At 40.1% G+C, this 21946-nt stretch overlaps 1 protein-coding gene across 2 annotated transcripts in view; it reads right to left on the bottom strand.

Moving 5' to 3' along the window:
* Window positions 1–21946, bottom strand: part of LOC127448993 (ubiquitin carboxyl-terminal hydrolase 43-like) — a 194097-nt gene that overhangs the window by 165240 nt on the left and 6911 nt on the right. The window lies entirely within an intron of this gene.

The following is a 21946-nucleotide window of genomic DNA, read 5'->3' on the forward strand; positions in this document are numbered from 1 at the left end:
AGAAAGGAGTCGTTTTGCACTTTTAGTTCCAATACAAACTGCATGAACTGAGAAAGTTACAGTTTGAACTTGTATGATTTGAGGCCTAAAGACTTGCATGAAATGTTCTGTTAGACTTTTTAACATGCTTTTCAAAACAGACATCAAGAAGAGGTCAAATACTTACACTGTCAACAAAGTATACAAGTGTCACAGTCTGTCTCCCTTATGTTCTTCAAGGACTCTTATTTTGAAGAAGTACATCTCCCAGAATCCACTGCCCTCATCACTTCCATCTGTTTCCAATCCTCCTCACCTGTCCTCCATTCCATCATCAGTCATTGTTTTTATATATACCCTCCTGTTTTGTTCATTCTTTTGTCAGTCCTTGAAGTGTTACGTTATATTGTTATTTTGTGATGTTAAGCGTTATACAGTGCATCCGGAAAGTATTCAGAGCGCTTCACTTTTTCCACATTTTGTTATTTTACAGCCTTATTCCAAAATGGATTAAATTCATTATTTTCCTCAAAATTCTACAAACAATACCCCATAATGACAATGTCAAAGAAGTTTGTTTGAAATCTTTGCAAATTTATAAAAAAGAAAAAAAAAGAAAAAAAGAAAAAAGAAATCACATGTACATAAGTAATCACAGCCTTGCTCAATACTTTGTTGAAGCACCTTTGGCACCAATTACAGCCTCAAGTCTTTTTGAGTATGATGCTACAAACTTGGCACACCTATTTTTGGGCAGTTTCTCCCATTCTTCTTTGCAGGACCTCTCAAGCTCCATCAGGTTGGATGGGGAGCGTCGGTGCACAGCCATTTTCAGATATCTCCAGAGATGTTCAATCGGATTCAAGTCTGGGCTCTGGCTGGGCCACTCAAGGACATTCACAGAGTTGTCCCGGAGCCACTCCTTTGTTATCTTGTCTGTGTGCTTAGGGTCGTTGTCCTGTTGGAAGATGAACCTTCACCCCAGTCTGAGGTCCAGAGCGCTCTGGAGCAGGTTTTCATCAAGGATGTCTCTGTACATTGCTGCATTCATCTTTCCCTCGATCCTGACTAGTCTCCCAGTTCCTGCCACTGAAAAACATCCCCACAGCATGATGCTGCCACCACCATGCTTCACTGTAGGGATGGTATTGGCCAGGTGATGAGCGGTGCCTGGTTTCCTCCAGACATGACGCTTGCCATTCAGGCCAAAGAGTTCAATCTTTGTTTCTCATGGTCTGAGAGTCCTTCAGGTGCCTTTTGGCAAACTCCAGGCGGGCTGTCATGTGCCTTTTACTGAGGAGTGGCTTCCGTCTGGCCACTCTACCATACAGGCCTGATTGGTGGAGTGCTGCAGAGATGGTTGTTCTTCTGGAAGGTTCTCCTCTCTCCACAGAGAAATGCTGGAGCTCTGTCAGAGTGACCATCGGGTTCTTGGTCACCTCCCTGACTAAGGCCCTTCTCCCCCGATCGCTCAGTTTGGCCAGGCGGCCATCTCTAGGAAGAGTCCTGGTGGTTCCAAACTTCTTCCATTTACGGATGATGGAGGCCACTGTGCTCATTGGGACCTTCAATGCTGCAGAAATTTTTCTGTACCCTTCCCCAGAGCTGTGCCTCGATACAATCCTGTCTCGGAGGTCTACAGACAATTCCTTGGACTTCATGGCTTGGTTTGTGCTCTGACATGCACTGTTAACTGTGGGACCTTATATAGACAGGTGTGTGCCTTTCCAAATCATGTCCAATCAACTGAATTTACCACAGATGGATTCCAATCAAGTTGTAGAAACATCTCAAGGATGATCAGTGGAAACAGGATGCAACTGAGCTCAATTTTGAGTGTCATGGCAAAGGCTGTGAATACTTAGGTACATGTGATTTTTTTTTCGTTTTTTATTTTTAATAAATTTGCAAAGATTTCAAACAAACTTCTTTCACATTGTCATTATGGGGTATTGTTTGTAGAATTTTGAGGAAAATAATGAATTTAATCCATTTTGGAATAAGGCTGTAACATAACAAAATGTGGAAAAAGTGAAGCGCTGTGAATACTTTCCGGATGCACTGTAGTTTTTTCCACTCCTGCGTTTACTATTAAAAGATTGAAAAGTATCTACTCCTGCATCTCCCCTCTTCCACTCCAAGAACCCTACGTTACAGAAGGACTGAATGTCCAAGCAAAATGGATATACTGGCAGTAGCAATCCTCCTCCTTGAACAAGGAGACCATCCAGTTGAGGATCACGTGCATGAGTTTCTCCATCTCGTGAATTTGGTGCACTATGATGACCACGCTCTGGTGAGTTTCTTCATGGCTGGCCTGAATAGTGCATTGAAGAGCTGATGCCTCTGTCGGGTCCACACTGGACGATCGTCGACTACGTGGAGGTGACTCTGCGGCTCTCCTTTAACTGTGGGTAAGGAGGATGAGGACTTTGAATCTCCTCCCACAGTGGACGCCCTCAAGCCTGCCTCAGCTCCTCCCAAGCCTGCTACGGTCTACGAGCCAGCGCCCACACCTGCCATGGTCCACAAGCCAGCGCCCATGCCTGCCACGGTCTACGAGCCAGCGCCCATGTCTGCCATGGCCAGAGCCCGTAGCCTCGACCAAGCCAGAGCCCGTAGCCTCGACCGAGCCAGAGCCCGTAGCCTCCACCGAGCCAGAGCCCGCTTTCACGGAGCTGCTTTCCGCCTCCTGACCCATTCCCAGCCCCGTGGCCGCCTCCCAGGCCTCTGGATCCATTCCCAGCCCCGAAGCTGCCCCCCAGGCCTCCTGATTGTCCTCCTTGGATCCTCCTTCACCTTCTGAGTCACCCTACCCTCATCCGTCTTTGGGTGCCAGGAGACGCCCTTTAAAGAGGAGGTGGGGGGGGGGGGGGGTGTATAATGTCACATTCTGTCTCATGTTCTTCAAGGACTCTTATTTTGAAGTTTTCCTCAATACTACATCTCCCAGAATATACTGCCCTCATCACTTCCATCTGTTTCCAATCCTCCATTCCATTATCAGTCATTGTATATATACCCTCCTGTTTTGTTCATTCCTTTGTCAGTCCTTGAAGTGTTACATTGTGTTATTTTGTGATGCTAAGCTTTATAGTTTGTTCCACTCCTGCGTTTACTATTAAAAGACTGAAAAGTATCTACTCCTGTGTCTCCTCTCCTTGAACCCAGTGTTACAACAAGGTGACTGAGGGCTGTGCAACGTATAAAAGAAATGTGATCATATCAGCACTAGACGTAAACATTTCTTTATGACAGAGTGCCCTCTAGTCAAAGATATGAGTTGTCAGTCTCACTCAGTATATAGCATGTACAGATGGTTTCATAACATGGTTTGTGAGATGTTATTTTTAAATATCATTCAAATGTCGTTACCATTAACTTTGAGTATACAAGAGTTTCAGTGATTTTTAAAAGGTAGAAGTTACACTTACCTTCAACTCTCATCTAAATGGAATTCACTATCACTGTAGGTGTGTCCCAAACCGCACTATTTTTTATGTTAACACTGAAAATGCAACCGTCAAAATGGAGTGTGGTATGATGGACACGTCGTGCACTCAGTGCATGCAGCTTGCAGTACATAGTGGAAGGGGTGTAGTTACCTGGCTGCGCTACTGGTCTGACAAAACAGTTGTAAATAATAAAGAATGTAGCAGCTAGCAAAACTTCAGTGGATACAGCACCTTGCAAATTAGAGTTGAATGCTTTACCATATTTTTTTTTATTATGGTTTTTCAAATATTACCTTTCATGTAGTGTGTTATATAGTGGTTTGTGAATGTAATAAAGTCTGCAAAGTTTCAAAAATCAAAGTGCACAACAAATGGAGTTATTGACTCCCAAATGAAAGAACCGATTCTGAACACCTGAAATGAGTCCTTAGTAATTCAAGACTTCCTGTACTAACCTACGTAATTTGGTAACAAAAAACCCGCCTCTGGTCTTCATTGGCTGCTTGCGAACAGCTTTGACCCACCCTCAAACACTACACTAAGCGGTAGACCAATCACATCAGACTGGGACATCTGACCAATCAGAGCAGAGTAGGCTCTCTGAAAGGAGGAGTTTAGAATGAATCCTTTAGAACGATCATTGAACGAGTCGTTTTGGACACTAGGAAAAAAGGTAATGCTGCCAATTTAAATTATGAGCAAATTAAAGTGATTTTTGACCTTGGATGCATGTAAATCTATTGTATGAGACTTTTAAAACAAAATTAGGCATGTTTAAAAACCATAATAGGTGCTTTTTAAGATACAAGTTTTGAACTGAGGTTGGCTAATGCGCTAAAGCTAGCGGCAACATCACGTGTACTTGAAACGTCACTTACATTTACATTTACATTTATTCATTTGGAAGACGCTTTTATCCAAAGCGACTTACAAAAGAGGAAAACATAAGCGAATCATCTTTAGGAGACAGTGGTATGAAAAATGCCGTATTACAAAGTATCACTAGCATCAGAATAGTATTCAAAACAGAATAAGTGCAACACTTCTGTCAGCTGTTAAATGGCGAATACTTCCGTGTAGTAAAAAACGTTAATTGTTCCATTTGGGACAATACTACACTTTGAAAATTCATACACTACATGGCCGAGTGCATAGTATATTATGTAAGTGCAGTGTATAGTGCGTCGTTTTGGACACAGCTTATGTTTACATGCACTAATTTTCATCAATCCAAATAAATTCAATCTGATTTCAGGACTGATTCTATGTAGGCTACCCTTAAAGGTGCACTCAGTACATTTTTACTCATTAAAAATGTTTTACTCCTAAAGAAATGGATGGTAATTTTGAAACACATGTATAACTCCATCTCATGAACAGTTAAATTGCCCCATTGAGCAATAACTATGTGCAATACACAGTTTAGTCTTTCTTATATTTATCCAACACATCCAACCTCTTCTGCCATTTCATTCCTCTGAAAAAAACAAAAATAATTTGCACTGTACATAACAGATTTATATTTGCACTGTACATAACAGTTTGTATTTGATTTGCACTACCCATGTGTATGTGTGTACGTATGTATGTGTGTGTCTGTACGTATGTGTATAATTCATTTTTATTTTTTATTATTATCTATGTCTTGCTGCTGTTTTGTATTGTTTTTGTATTGTTGTACACTGGAAGCTCCTGTCACCAAGACAAATTCCTTGTATGTGTAAGCATACTTGGCAATAAAGCTGATTCTGATTCTGATAACGTCATGAGCACTCACATGAGGTGAGGACTCCAGTCATATCAGTAACCTTCTAAAAGCTGTTTGATTCTACATGGAGAGGGTCCCTTCATGGGAGCTGCCATGTTAGGATCACATGACCAGCCAAATACTACTCGCTTAATCTCAATAACGGACCTGTTATTGGACACTTTTGCTCAGGGATTAAGTTACTCATGGCTGACTGTGAAAAGTGACTTTCTACAATGGCATTGATAACTGAAAACTATTTGGACTGAATGACGCTGCATCCACAAAACCGGTGTCAGTATGAGTCCAAGATGACTGTAGCGCGGAGGAGGGCGGGGCCGGGTGGAATGACGGATGCCCGGACCCCAATCAGCCTGATGAGGTGAGCGAGGGACGTGGGGACACTCCTCCGCCCATGGCAGTGACTCCATCGCTCCAGGCGGTCGGGGAGTCCCGTCCCTCCTCGCCTCGCGGACGGCGGCCGTTCCCCGCATCCGGGCGGTCGGACTACTCTGTCCCCCAGCGGATGGCAGTGGCGCTCCCCTGGGTAGACAGCAGTGTCGAGAACTCTACGATGGGCATCCCTCCTGGGTTTCGGCACCAATGTAAAGGGGGTACAAGGGAAATATTAATATTTAATTAAATAAAAAGACACACAAACACATACAGGGCAGCTGCCCATAATTCTCAGAGAGAGAGCTGCCATCTTCGGTCGCCTTTATCTCTCGCTCGCCTCATCAGGCTGATTGGGGTCCGAGCGTCCGTCATTCCGCCCGGCCCCGCCCTCCTCCGCACTACAATGACATTAACAAAAATCTACTGAGTGCACCTTTAATTTAGCGTATTACATGTACATTACATGTATTCCGATCAAACTTTCTGCACATGCGAAAAGCGTAAGTCATCGCATTCTGAAGAAGTGAAGAAAGGAACAAAATAAAATAACTAAGAGCATTGCACAAAAGTCGATAATTATACAAATATGCCATAAAATCTTTCTTCTTATGTTATTCACTTTATTTGTTTAATGAAGAGAATTAGAAGCAGAGTCTGAATATTTTGTCTGGCTTAACCATATTAGCAAAATGCCTATTCCTTCTTCAATACCAGGAATGTCTAGATGAGAGTACAAAGTAAAGATTGGTGGGAGAGAGTTGTCCTTAAGGAGTTTACAGATCTGGAATGGAAACAAAATTTTAGAATAACAGTTTTCATCGAGTACTTGAGGGGCAATTACATGTACATAACTGTATATATAACAACATGTTTGACAAACGTCTTTGGCTGCTGAATTGTGTCTTGTTGTTCCAGTGTATCGTCTATTCATTTTTATAGGCTGTTATAAAATAATCTGTTACAAAATATACAAAATATTGCTTAATCAAAATATAATGCATCATATTTTGTCATTATGTGAAGATTCGCTGCCCAACTCAATGAAAGAATGTGCACAACGCGCGTCTGTCTGTTCTTCCTTCAGGTTACTGTAGTATCGTAATCGTATACCGTATCTTAGTAAGCGTGCACCAGCTTTTTTTGTGACTGTCTGAACCATCTATTTTCAAATCGCTTTCAATTTTGAAGAAGCTGCATTCTGTTCCATTTAGCTGCACTCTGTCTAGCTGTTTGAAACACTCACCTGCTGTATATGCATTGAGTCCACTGCCACACGCATCTGGTGTGTGTGTGTGTGTGTGTGTCCAAGTGTTTGCTCTTGTGGGAAATCCGCAATGCTCCGTATTGTTGCTGTACGTGTTCCATTTAACTCGGAGAATCTGAATTTCCACCTTTCAGCTGGGGAAAGTGCAACAGAATGACACTATATGTCGGACTTCTAACTTGGAAACTGGTTTGGAAATCTTCAACTCCCATTTCAATGAGATGCAGGTGTGTGTTACGTCACTTAGGGCAGGGAGGTTTACAGTCAGTAACAAACATTCACTTTTATTGAATAATATCCATTAATAAGTCAAAGTTCTTATATTAAATGATAAAATGTGTTTAGCAAACGTTTTGCAGAGACAGGTGTTCAAAACATGGTTAATTACACTCTCTTAGTTTTGATTATCGTAACAATAGCATTGCAGCATCGTATATCGGTTTGGCTACTATGAGACCTCTCTGACAATCAATGTACCCCACAAAACCACAATCAATCTCAAAATTAAAAATAAACTCCCTCTTTGTCACGTCTGTGTTTAGTTGTCAAGTAATTGTCACTGAATTTCGAATTAATTGAAAAGTCACATCATACGTGATAAACATCGATCATCATTTCATGATCGATCATTGCTGCCACGTCCGAGTACCCGAGTACGCATGCCCATCCCTAGTTTACACTCCCCTGTATTCGACTGGATACACGTCACATCAGCAGCAGGGGTTCGGATACCGCGTTATAACCAGGAAGTAATCACATTTGCATAATTAGTGACAAGCATAATTCAGAGGTTACTTTTTCTCCTATAAAATTACATTTTTACTCCATTGATGGTAAAGTTTAGGTTTGGGATTTGGATTGAGAGGTACAGTTTATAAAACATGCATTCCTCTTCACTTTATTACTGCCTGTACAGCTACAATCAACTTGCTTCAAACCTTGCTTTTGGTGCCTGTCATGTCCCTGTGCCACGTTTGTATGTGTTTTGTTTTTTCCCGTGTCTTTCTGTTTACTTTCACTTTCTTAGATCCCCGTTATTGGTCCATTCATCCATCCGTCATCATTAACCCGCTGACATCACTACCCCTCATCACCAATCATCCCATACCAGGAGTAGTAAAACAGCCAGCCAGACCACCGGCAGGAGCTTCACTATCGCTATCACTTTGCTTTTGCCATCACTGTTGTTGTTAACAATTCTATTCTGTTGCTTGTAAAATATTTTATGTTAGTCTGCTTTCATGTATCTGTCTTGTCAATTCCATATTTATCCAACCAGTCATTACATCTGCCATTTTTCATTCTGTGTATGTTTGCTCACCAGGAAAAGAGGACAGGTAAGCAGGTCACGTGACATACATTGTGCAACATGCAGGGATTGCTTCTGTATTAGACACACTAGGTTAGGGGCAAGTGCCATCCACTGTACTTTTGGTCTTGATAGAGTGCAGAATAGTTAGGGTCACCTGCTGTATAGTTAGCGTCACTGATGCTGAAGACTTTTTCTTTTCATTCTCTTTGGTTTAACAGTCAGTGCAGAGCAAGAGTTTTCAAAGTCAAAGACAGTATCCTATCTCTAACCCAAACAAAAATAATGCTAGTTCCTAGCAAAAAAAAAGAACATAATTTGAAATTACAATAAAGGTCCATCTCAGTCAAACTAGCCAGAAGATCTGTAACAGAGAGGAGTGTGTGTGTGTGTGTGTGTGTGTGTGCGGGGGGGGGGGGCAAGCGGGCAAAGGACTACTGAATAGAAATTCTTCTTGAATGTCTATGTTTTTCACGTACCTCACATATGTTAACAGCTGGCCACATCAGTGGATTCGTCAATCTGGAGTGCAAAAAAATGGGCTGTGCCTGATTCTTGTCTAACACTTGCTCCTTCGAGATGTGCACCCACTGTGTTGTCAGAGAGTGGAACAGAATCAAGCTTAGAAGCCACTGCCTCTCCTACCATCAAGGAACACATATCTTTGGCTGCCGGCAGAATCAATGTCTCTCCGATGTTATGTGCTTTTCCTGCCTTGATATGAAGCTTCAGTGGCCTTTACATTTAATTTGACAAATTCTCTGACAGCTTTTTTCTGACCTTGAAAGGCTTAAAGTTTTCTTTGGAAAAACTCTGGAGGTTTTCCCACTACCTCAGCATGCTTGGCATCAAGGTGTCTGCAGAGTTTAGCAGGTCATTAGCTAAAATCTCCTGGCAAATTACACATAAATGTCATGGTGCATCAACTGATCCTGTCCATGTAAATCCTAAACTTAAATACTGCTCATCGTATTGTTGTCTTTTGGGTTTGACCCCTGAAACTGAAGGATTAGAATTTGGTAGTCTCAGAAACTGCTCCATTGTAATTACAGACTAATATGCCACATCTGCTTTTTTGGCGGGCTTGACAAATATCAGCGAATCTTCACAAAGATTTTTGCCTATTATTTGCAGAACTGTTTAAATAATGTTTTAAATATAATATAGTTAAACTCAATACATACATACATATATATAAATACACATATTAATTATTTAATAAAAAAAAAAAGTACAACTCCCCGCACCTCCCCTGACATGCTCTAGTGCCGGGGAGACACGCCCCACACTTTGAAAACCCCTGGTGTAGAGGGTTCTAAATGAGGCTTTGTTTTGTTTATTTCCTTTCTTTGGCGCCGCTTGCGTCCCTTCTCACTCCCCCCACCATCTTCTTTTGCACCGCATCATTGTTGTTTGGTTACCCATTTTGTCCAGCACATACGGTAACTTTTAATAGTTAATGTTACACCCTATTACCCCTTTTAAAATACATCTGGGGTCGTAAATATACCCTTCCGTGGACACTACACCCCAAAAATGGAGCTCAAACGTGCCCATATAACACTTACCACTTTGGCCACTGGGGGCATTGTTTCGAATTTCAGTAAGCACAGACCGTATTAAGCTAAAGAAAAGTCAACCTACTGTTTCCAATTTCACTGTGAGATCAGTTTGGGAATAACAGATGTGCCCTGCAGAATATACAGTGCGAGCCCCCATACCCTCAATAATGTGTGTAGCTATTGCTTTATATTTGGTGAAGCGGCAAAATGTCCACTAAATTGCACGTGTGCGAGGTATTTTTGAATATGATTGAGAAAATAGTTGGATTCAAAGGTTTACATGGCTAATATTCTTCTATTTAACAAATTATTTAAGGTGTACACCACCCCTCTCAATTGTATGGAAATTTCATTCAGATCGAGCTCAATCAAATAAATTTAGGCGTTTAAATGAAGGCTTTTCGTTTGGATTTTGCTATCAGTCAGAGTTGCAGGTTGCATTTAAACGTAGCCATATTTGTGGGTTTATTTTATGATTTTTGTTCAATCAAACTGCATGCAAAAAAATAAAAAATAAAAAAAATAAAAAAAAAAAAAGAGAGAGAACTGGCATTTATCAGTTGGATTCCTGACACAATCTGATGAGATTATAATAATCTCCTGATCTGAGTATAATTTTTGGATTTATCAGGGATAGAGACAGATTTTGGTAATCACAAAGCTTCAGTAAAACCAGAAATATATGGGTCACTTAGTATACAATATATTTATATAATATACATAAGATAACATTCTCTTAAGAAAAAGACGAATCCTCAAGTATTCTCCACTTTACAAAGACACGAAAAAATAACAGGGCTCCAGATTAACTTTTGAAAGTGGTGGCACTGCTGCCCCTAAGTTCTATAGTTGGTGGCATCAGCACCTCATTTGGTAGCACCGGTGCGGGGTGGGGGTCTGCGCCCTGTAAAATTAAAAAGACAGAAACTAATAATAAGTGATATTATTATTATATATTACAAAAATAAGTGCAATAAACTAAAATGCCAATTGGATGGTAAGGCACTGATTTTGAGTTGGTATGCAGATGTAAAATCTATAAAAGGTACAAAGTTAACACCTAATTTAGATAGGGCAAAATTATTCTGACAGTGCGACTGAATTGGCACTCCTTTCATTAGGATCTTGTTGATTCAAATTAAGTCATCTCTTGGAAATTTGAAAGCAAACAAAACTAGTTATATTTTCCTTCAATCACAGAGCAATAAAAGAGAACAGATTACACAGAAGAAAAATTTGCTATGTCCACAATTCACAAAGGTCCAGGCTTTAAAACCCTTGATTCTAATTTCCATTTGCCCCTATACAATTTAACACAGTTTTTATTTTTTTATTATAATTTTAACTGTGTTTTTTGTAACAAGACCATGGTAACCTCAGGTAAAATCAGGCATGGATCTTCATTACCATGGGTTGATGTAACATGACTTCTATAAAACAAACTATGGCATTTTTTTGTAATGAAAACCAGTACCCTAAACACAGTTAAAAACTATAAATAAATACAGTGCATCCGGAAAGTATTCACAGCGCTTCACTTTTTCCACATTTTGTTATGTTACAGCCTTATTCCAAAATGGATTAAATGTATTATTTTCCTCAAAATTCTACAAACAATACCCCATAATGACAACGTGAAAGAAGTTTGTTTGAAATCTTTGCAAATTTATTAAAAATAAAAAAAGTAAAAAACCACCAGCCTTTGCCGTGACACTCAAAATTGAGCTCAGGTGCATCCTGTTTCCACTGATCATCCTTGAGATGTTTCTACAACTTGACTGGAGTCCACCTGTGGTAAATTCAGTTGATTGGACATGATTTGGAAAGGCACACACCTGTCTGTATAAGGTCCCACAGTTAACAGTGCATGTCAGAGCACAAACCGAGCCATGAAGTCCAAGAAACTGTCTGTAGACCTCCGAGACAGGATTGTATCGAGGCACAGATCTGGGGAAGAGTACAGAAACATTTCTGCAGCATTGAAGGTCCCAATGAGCACAGTGGCCTCCATCATCCGTAAATGGAAGAAGTTTGGAACCACCAGGACTCTTCCTAGAGCTGGCCGCCTGGCCAAACTGAGCGATCAGGGGAGAAGGGCCTTAGTCAGGGAGGTGACCAAGAACCCGATGGTCACTCTGACAGAGCTCCAGCATTTCTCTGTGGAGAGAGGAGAACCTTCCAGAAGAACAACCATCTCTGCAGCACTCCACCAATCAGGCCTGTATGGTAGAGTGGCCAGACGGAAGCCACTCCTCAGTAAAAGGCACATGACAGCCCGCCTGGAGTTTGCCAAAAGGCACCTGAAGGACTCTCAGACCATAAGAAACAAAGATTGAACTCTTTGGCCTGAATGGCAAGCGTCATGTCTGGAGGAAACCAGGCACCGCTCATCACCTGGCCAATACCATCCCTACAGTGAAGCATGGTGGTGGCAGCATCATGCTGTGGGGATGTTTTTCAGCGGCAGGAACTGGGAGACTAGTCAGGATCGAGGGAAAGATGAATGCAGCAATGTACAGAGACATCCTTGATGAAAACCTGCTCCAGAGAGCTCTGGACCTCAGACTGGGGTGAAGGTTCATCTTCCAACAGGACAACGACCCTAAGCACACAGCCAAGATAACAAAGGAGTGGCTCTGGGACAACTCTGTGAATGTCCTTGAGTGGCCCAGCCAGAGCCCAGACTTTAACCCGATTGAACATCTCTGGAGATATCTGAAAATGGCTGTGCACCGACGCTCCCCATCCAACTTGATGGAGCTTGAGATGTCCTGCAAAGAAGAATGGGAGAAACTGCCCAAAAATAGGTGTGCCAAGCTTGTAGCATCATACTCAAAAAGACTTGAGGCTGTAATTGGTGCCAAAGGTGCTTCAACAAACTCTGTGAATGTCCTTGAGTGGCCCAGCCAGAGCCCAGACTTTAACCCGATTGAACATCTCTGGAGATATCTGAAAATGGCTGTGCACCGACGCTCCCCATCCAACTTGATGGAGCTTGAGATGTCCTGCAAAGAAGAATGGGAGAAACTGCCCAAAAATAGGTGTGCCAAGCTTGTAGCATCATACTCAAAAAGACTTGAGGCTGTAATTGGTGCCAAAGGTGCTTCAACAAAGTACTGAGCAAAGGCTGTGAATACATATGTACATGTGATTTTGTTTTTTTTTTTTCGTTTTTTTATTTTTAATAAATTTGCAAAGATTTCAAACAAACTTCTTTCACGTTGTCATTATGGGGTATTGTTTGTAGAATTTTGAGGAAAATAATACATTTAATCCATTTTGGAATAAGGCTGTAACATAACAAAATGTGGAAAAAGTGAAGCGCTGTGAATACTTTCCGGATGCACTGTATAATAAACTGCCATAGTTGCAATAAAAATAAATGTTATTCCCTCACTCCTATGTAGCATATAATAAATTTAATAGAACTATAGTAGTTATATGAGAATATGTATTATGAATATATATTTTTTCTAAAATACTATAGTTAATACAGTTGGTGTTACTATAGTAAACTCATGGTAATTTAAGGGTGGTGATGTGTGGAAAATTCTGCTGACTTATATCAGTGCATTTCACAGTAAATCCTCTTCATCTTTTAAATGCAACCCAATCTCATGAAAAGTCATACATAATTTACGAGTTGGCTATGTCGTATGGCCTCACACTGTAATGGACTCAACATGGAGATGAAGGTAGAATCCATATGCAAGAAGTTCTTTACAATCAGCAGATAAATCCAAGACCCAAGGCAGAGATGTAATCGCTGAAGCAGGCAAAGTAGTCGTTACACAGGTAATCAGTCCAACCAGGCAAACAGAGCAAAACAGTAATCCAAAATCAGTAATCCAGTAAAGCAGGCACAATGGTCATAACAAGTAGGCAATATCAGGCAATGAGAATAACATTTGGTAAGGCAGTGAAACTGGCAATGTACTTTGCAAAGTAACAATGGAAAAGCATGACTATTTATATGATGCAAACAGGAAGTCACCATAGAAGAAACGGTACAACGTCAGTATTCAGGAGAGGGCTCCCTCTGGTGGTCGGCTGAAGGGATACCAGCCTCATTCGTTACACATACGATGTTGTTTGCATAAACTCGTATGACTTCATCACGTGCAAATTCCCGGATGTCTAATGCGGAAGAAAGCGCAGGTTCTGCACACGAGGCATTAAGGACATACTTATTAATATTATGCCCTTACCCAAACCACTTATCTAAACTTAACCAATCAGTAGAGTGTGTAAACATGATAGGAAGCTGTTGTGTGTGACAGAAGCAAGTACTTGTCGCGTATTAGTTGGAAACGATGTGCAGCGACGTCATTAGCTTTAGTGAAAGTCGTAGGAATTCAAACGAGTGCAGTCGCACGACATACGAATTAGGCAAATTTAGAAAAGTCGTACAAATCCTGACGATTCTGCCATGAGAGCATGTTGTTGAAATGTTGTTTAGAATATTGTTTCAGTATAACAGCATTACTGTATTACAACACCAAAGCTGTTTATTTACAAGATGAAAAATCTCTGGTTATGGTGCTTGCTCAACAATATTAAGGGCATTCACACTGTTCCATAACAGCTGTCATTTCTGTTTCAGCAGTACCATTTATCAGTTCAACTATTGAAAACTCTCTGAATTCAACAAGGCAAGACCTTTACAATCACCTTTACTTTGAACATGCAAAACCTGGAGAGTGTCCGGGGGTGTAGAAACTAGTGCCCGACTGATATATCGGTTGGCCGATATTATCGGCTGATATTAGCCTTTCACCGATATATCGGTATCGGTGTATATTTTACCGATATGCGCCGATATGAAAACTTTTTTTCAGAACATATAATGCACAAAACAATGCTTTAGAATTGGTGTCATAGCGTAGTTTGTCCAGCAGAGCGTGCTCCGACTTGGTTAAACGGTGTAGATTTGAGCGATCTCTTCTCCTTAAAATTGCTAACTAGTTTGTGAAATATATACTGGAAAGTTAATAAAAAATGACCCCATCGTTTTATATAACTAATATAACGTTAACCCTGTCCCTGACAACCATGTCACTCATGTTTATCACATCTGTTTGCTGTTAGCCAGCTATAGTTTGTCAGTGCAGTAAGTAATGTAGCAGATTGAAAGGTAAACATCAGAACATCTTTTTGCAGCTCAGCAGACAACGGTGCGGTGGTGGATTGTGTGTGGTGAGTGTTGATTTCATGCTTTGCTGTTACCTAATTGGTGAGACACAATGCTGGAAAGTAAATAAAGTCCATCTTTTACTCTCCGTGGCAGCAAGCTTACAGCTAACTAGCTAACCACGTAGCTACTTAAACTGTTGTCAGCGTGTAAACATGTATTCACCAAACTGTTTTGTTCAGGATTCACAGTTTGGTATCCTCTTCAGCGGAACAATTTCAGTCGTTGCATTTACAGAATGTAATATATAAAAGTCTGGTTTTCCAGACATTAAAATAGGATGTGTAATAAAAGTAGTTTTAATAAATAGTATTTTTGCCCTGTGTAAATAATAATATATAGGAACTGTATCTAAAATAAATGAGGGGTGATAAATACTAATACAACAGGCTGTAAAAATAGACATTTATTCATTTTAATATCCTATATATATATTTTGAATGTGTTGACACCGTTAGATCGGTTTCATGCTGAAGAGCCGCTTAAATGTAAGTTGTTTTTTTCTCTCTCGTAAATGTAAACGAGTGTAAATGCCAACACCATCATATATGTCGAAATGACTGATGCCTGTCAACCAAAACCTGAGCTCATTGATGTCATTAAATGAGTCTGCTTTTTTATTCCATCAGTTACTCCTGGTCGGAGGCTGCCGTATATATTTAGTTTATACATAGGGTTACGTCCTACATAAATGTAATGGTGCAACGCTCAGATATTTAGTAGAGCGTAAATTGTGACTTAGTGCCCATTTACGCCACAACTAGGCTAAGTTGTAATGTACGTATAGCTGGTGCAACTGGCCCCTGATGTTTATTTAGCTATTTATTGTATTTTTATTCTTTATTTAAATGGTCAGCAATTGACTTATTTTTATTTATTCTTTATTTTCTCAGTGTTCATTTCTAGAATTTGTTGACAATATATAATAATCATGTCAAATGTTCTTTGATAAAAATATTTGTTTAAGAAAGCAGCATTCCGAGTACCTTTGCATAGTCATATTGGTGCAAAATCTGTGAAAAATCCACATAGAAAAGGACTGTTTTCATTCCAGCTCAAACATTTGCTATATCGGTCACCATATTGGTAATCGGTAAATTTCCATCTCTAAAATCGGTATCGGTCTCAAAAATCCCATTTCGGTCGGGCTCTAGTAGAAACTAACCCCCCCCCCCCCCCAATATTTATACCATGATCAATGGAAACATGTAAATGCTTCACGCTGCAACCCCCCCCCCCCCCAAATATTCAAGCCAAATCTATGCCCTTCAGAGTGTCTTCGGCTGAAAAAGTATGGATAATGTCAGTGCAATCATGTCTGCATGAGTGAATTGAGTCCAAAGTTCCAAAAATGTCCTCATACTGCAGCTTTAAGACATTAACACCTACGAATGTTTGTCTAACGAGGACTGCAGGCTGTAAACTGATACTTCCACAACTGAAATGTGAAAAACAACAAGGAGTAACTTCAGGCAGAATATCTTTATTTTAAACTGTAGGCTAATACCTACAGCCACTGCAGGTTAAAGGAATGTTCCAGGTACTAGTTCAGCTCAATCAACAGCATTTGTGATATAATGTGAATTACCACAAAATATACATTTGACTCGTCCCTTGTTTATTTAATTTTTAAAAAGTAGTGGCAAAAAACAGTTACAGTAAGGCACTAAAAATGGAAGTGAAAAGGGCCAGTCCCAATATTTTATTTGATATTTGGTAGAAATTTTGTCAGTACTTTATAGAATAAAAACAAAAATGTTCATTTTACTCAAACACATACCTATAAATAGTAAATCCAGAGCTGTATGTCAAAAGATCAAGGAAAATTTGATTCTTCATGTCATGACCCCTTTGATTTATTTGATTTGATGGCAGTTGTTGTGGGCTGTTTACCTCTCTCTTTTTTTTTCTTTTTTTTTTTGGCATGGGTTAGGGTTAGGTTAGGGACAATTAAGAAGGACAAAAAATGATTACGCAGATTTAACTTGGATGAAACACTTAACCCATTTGAGACCATTCTCTCTATGAAGTCCATGTTTACAACAACATAAAAATTAAGGGGGGAAAGAACCCCGGAAATCCTGGTGTGTCTTGTCTCAAAAAATGGCCATGGCTCAACCATTAACCAAACTGATACTGTAGCAGAATGGTTGGACCTCCTCTAAGTCACAAATGATTATAATACTGTGACTAAAAGCTGTAACTTGTCCAACATTTCACTTTTGTTCTTTTGACTTCCTCTCAGTGTGACCAACAGTAAAGTCCCGCTGGGCAAACAACAACCAATATCACTTGTGTGTGAATTAGTCAGTCATAAATTATCGAGCACCCTTTACTTCCATTTCCAAGTGACGAACTTCTCCCTTCTCTACACAAAAATGGCAAACGAGTCTAACAGGTTAACAGGACCTGTCTTGGTTCCAGCGACCAACTGACTAAGAAACATGATTTCATAACCTCAGTTTTAACACTTCTAGCAGAGTTTCCCTCCTATTCTTCTGTATTCCAGACAGACAGCACCGGAATGTGCCTATACAACATTCATCTTTTCAGAGGTTTCATCTTCCCTCTTTTCATTTCAGACTCCACTAGTTTTCCATTTAGACAAAAAGTAAAAAAGAAGGCAGGAGGGACAGAACGACAGACAGCAATGCATAAAGGTGCACTGATGAAATAGTTCAAGCAAAAATTTAAATTCTGTCATTATTCACTGACCTTCATGTTGTTTCAAATGAGTATTTTGTGGCACAGAAGAAGAAAACCGGGGTCTGTCAAGCTTCAAAAAGGACAGAAATCACCATAAAAGTAGTGCATACAACTGGTGCGCTGTATTCCAAGTTAATTAAAGCCTTATGATAGCTTTGTGTCAGGAACAGACAGAAAGTCATTATTCAGTGATAAGCTTCACCTTCGCAGAGGCACCAGTGTAGTCCTTGTCCAGAAATGTTGCCAAGATTCACTGATGCCAAAATGGGATCATGGATATGGAACCGAACACAATGTGCCACTTTTTTTTTTTTTTTTTTTTCATATTTGTTAACGTTATTTTTTTTTTTTTTTTTGTTATTAACATTTTTATTGATTCATAAATTTACACAAAAAATACAACAACATATATATAATGAATCAAACACTTTAAACATTAAACCCCCACTATATCCCCTCCCCCTACCAAACTCTCAACCCACCCTGACCCCCCCACGAACACCCCTGTGGTCAACAGAATATAGACACACACACACAAAAAAACTAAAACAACAACATAAAATAACATACAATAATCAAGTATAATAAAAAAATAAAAAAAAACTACAAAAAAAAAAAAAATAAACTCTAAATTACTCCCTCCACTGCCACACCTCGAGGTTCCCTCAAAAATGCTAAATAATTGCCCCATTTCTTATTGTAAGATTCCATAACCCCCATCCTAATGCTCGACCCCTCCTCAAAGGCAGCCACCCTCCCCATCTCCGTGCACCACTCCGGGAACGAGGGTGCTCCATCCGACTTCCAACTCCTCAAAATAACCTGCCTACCAATCATCACACTAGTCAAAACCCAGTCCTTCATGTACTTATCTACCAAATCCATGACCTCCCTATCTCCCAAAATACAGAGTCTGGGGCAGAACGAGACCTGAGTGCCCAACACATCACACACAAAACTTTGCACCTTCAGCCAAAATTCTTGGATCTTAAGGCACCCCCAAAAAACATGGATGGTGTCTCCATTTTCAGTATGGCATCGCCAGCAGATGGGTGTGTCCTTAAGACCAATCCTATACAATCTAGAGGGGGTCCAATAAAATCTATGTAAAATCTTAAATTGCATAAGGCGAACCCTTGCATCTTTAGATGCAGACTTTATGTTTTTTTAGAATCCTTACCCACACTCCCTCCTCCAATAACAAATTTAAATCTTCCTCCCTTAATCTTTTGAGAGAATTTAAAGCTCCGTCCCCTAGACTCTGAATTAACAGGGAGTAATACACTGATGCCTCATGACCCTTCCCAAAAGCAGCAATCACCACTACCAGAGTATCTGCCGCCCTAGGGGGGTATATGCTACTCCCAAAAACAGAGCAGAGCAGGTGGCGCAGCTGTAAATACTTATAAAATTGAGATCTGGGAATCCCAAAATGTTGAATCAAATTTTCAAAAGATCTCAATACTCCACCCTTATATAGGTCACCAAGTGTATTAACCCCCCTCACAATCCAGTCTGACCAACAGAAAGGGGATTTATTAATACATAGTTTAGGGTTCAGCCATATGCTCGAGGCTATGTTTAAAGCAATATCAGAATTAAACACTCTGGACACTTTTGTCCATATCGAGTGCAAATGCAAAATAACGGGGTGCGACTTAACCTCTCCAGCTAGTTTAATCGAAAGGCTTTGCAGTGGCAAGATAGGGGCAAGAAATTCCTTTTCAATACAAAACCAGAGAGGAGCTCTTTTAGGTGGAAGCGACCAATGAACCAAATGTCTAAGACTGAATGCATAATAATAAAATAAAATCTTGGGTAGGCCTAACCCACCTTTGTCAAACGGCCTATGTAACTTACTGAAATTTAACCTGGGACGTTTACCATTCCAAATGAAGGACTTCGCTATACTATCAAATTGCTTGAAATAAGAGAGGAGGACATCTACAGGGAGAGATTGTAGCAGGTTGTTAAATTTTGGAATACAATTCATTTTAATAACATTAACCTTCCCAATCATCGATAAGTGTAATGAAGCCCACCTGTCCACATCATTCGAAAACCTTTTTATTAAGGGGTCAAAATTAACTCTGACTAAATCAGACAAATTTGCTGGGAATAAAATTCCCAAATACTTAATTCCATGTTTGGGCCACTAGAAGGCACCCGGCTGGAAGGCTGTTACTGGACAGTACGCTGTCAAAGCCAAAGCTTTGGATTTAGACCAATTGACTTTGTATCCTGAGAATTTGGAAAAGGAGTTAATAATTCTGTGGAGGCAAGGCACAGATCTAGTAGGGTCGGAGACGAATAATAAAATATAATCTGCGTAAAGCAGAAGCTTATGCGCCACACCTCCCGCCGTCACCCCTGGAAAATCATCTTCCTTTCTTATCGTGGCTGCTAATGGTTCCAGGGCAAGACAGAACAATAATGGGGAAAGAGGGCAACCCTGCCGGGTGCCCCTATCCAGAGTAAAATAATCTGAAATTAACCCATTTGTTTGCACCGCTGCTAAAGGGTGTCTATAAAATAACTTAATCCAACCAATAAATGTACTCCCAAACCCATACCTCTCCAAAATCTTAAAAAGATAATCCCATTCTACCATATCAAGTGCCTTTTCAGCGTCAAGAGAGATGGCAGCAACCGGAGATTGATCATTCGCTACTGACCACATGATATTGATGAGATGCCTAATATTATCAGAAGAGCTATGGCCTTGAATAAACCCCACCTGATCTATCTGTATAAGTGATGTCAAAACTTTACTTAATCGATTAGCCAGAATTTTGGACAAAATTCTTACATCTAACTGGATCAGGGAAATTAGGCGGTAACTTTTACACTCGCTTGGATCTTTGTCCTTTTTTAGAATCAGACTGATCCAGACTTGTGTCATGGTTGGTGGAAGCTTTCCATTCTTTAATGATTCCGAATAAACTTCTAACAAAAGTGGAGCCAGTTCTGTAGCATAAGATTTGAAAAACTCAGAGGAAAAGCCATCAGGACCCGGAGCCTTGCCTGTAGGCAAGGCTTTAATTACCTCATCAAACTCCTCCAAGGTTATCTCAGAATCAAGATCATTTTTTTGCACAGTCGTCAGTTTAAGGAGATCTAATGGTTCCACAAAGTTCCTAATATCTTCATCAGTGGATGAAGACGTGGAACCATAGGGATCAAGATAGAACTCTTTAAAGGCATTATTAATATCAACAGCCGAGGTAAATATTTCACCACAAGCAGATTTCACTGAGGGAATGATAGAAAAAGACTCTCTCTCTGCTTTATATATCTAGCCAAAAGTTTTCCTGCTTTGTCACCCAACTCAAAGTATGACTCTCTTGCCCTGAATAACCAAAACTCCACTTTCCGAGACAAAATAGTATTATATCTATATTTCAATCAGGTCAATTCTCTGAGGCCATCAGATGACATACGGCGCTTCAGCTCTGCCTCGGCACTTTTAATATTTCCTTCCAACTCCACAAGTTCTTGTGCATTGGATTTTTTAATGAATGAGGCATACTGTATGATCTGACCCCTAAGAACCGCCTTAAGTGCCTGCCAATCCACGCCGACAGAGGATACTGAGGACCAGTTGGTCTCCATATAAACACTGATTTCAGTCTTTAACATTAGTTGGAGATCAGGATTTTGCAAAAGGGACACATTAAGGCACCAACTATATGATTTCTTTTTCTCTGTATATGGCAAAACTTTTAAACTCACCAGAGCATGATCTGAGACTAAGATATTTCCAACTGAGCAACCAACAACAGATGAAATGAGGGATTTGGATATAAAACAAAATCTATTCTAGAATAAATCTTATGGACTGATGAAAAAAATGTATAGTCCCTACCAGATGGGTTCAAAAGTCTCCAAATATCTGTAAGACCAAGATTTTTACACATCCTGTGAATGTTGCTCTAGGGGACTTACACACTTTTTTTCACTATAATCAAGGACTGAGTCCATCAAAAGATTAAAGTCTCCTCCCAATATTATATCATGAGGGGTGCCAGTGGTTTGCAGCATCCCTTCAAGATCTATAAAAAAGCCCTGATCATCAGCGTTAGGTGCTTAAATATTAGCCAAAATCAACTTTTGCCCTTGAATTTCAGCTAAAACAATAATGACTCTTCCTAATTTATCTTTAGTCTGTTTGAGACATTTTAATTGTAGATGTTTATTTACCAATATAATGACTCCCTTGCTCTTACTTGAGCCAGCACTAGAAAAAACATGTCCACCCCATATCTTCCCAAATTTTTCAGCTTCCTGCGGGGAGAGATGTGTTTCCTGAAGAAACACTATATCATATTTCTTACATT

This window comes from Myxocyprinus asiaticus, chromosome 12 (assembly GCF_019703515.2).
Source record: "Myxocyprinus asiaticus isolate MX2 ecotype Aquarium Trade chromosome 12, UBuf_Myxa_2, whole genome shotgun sequence".
Lineage (NCBI taxonomy): Eukaryota > Metazoa > Chordata > Actinopteri > Cypriniformes > Catostomidae > Myxocyprinus > Myxocyprinus asiaticus.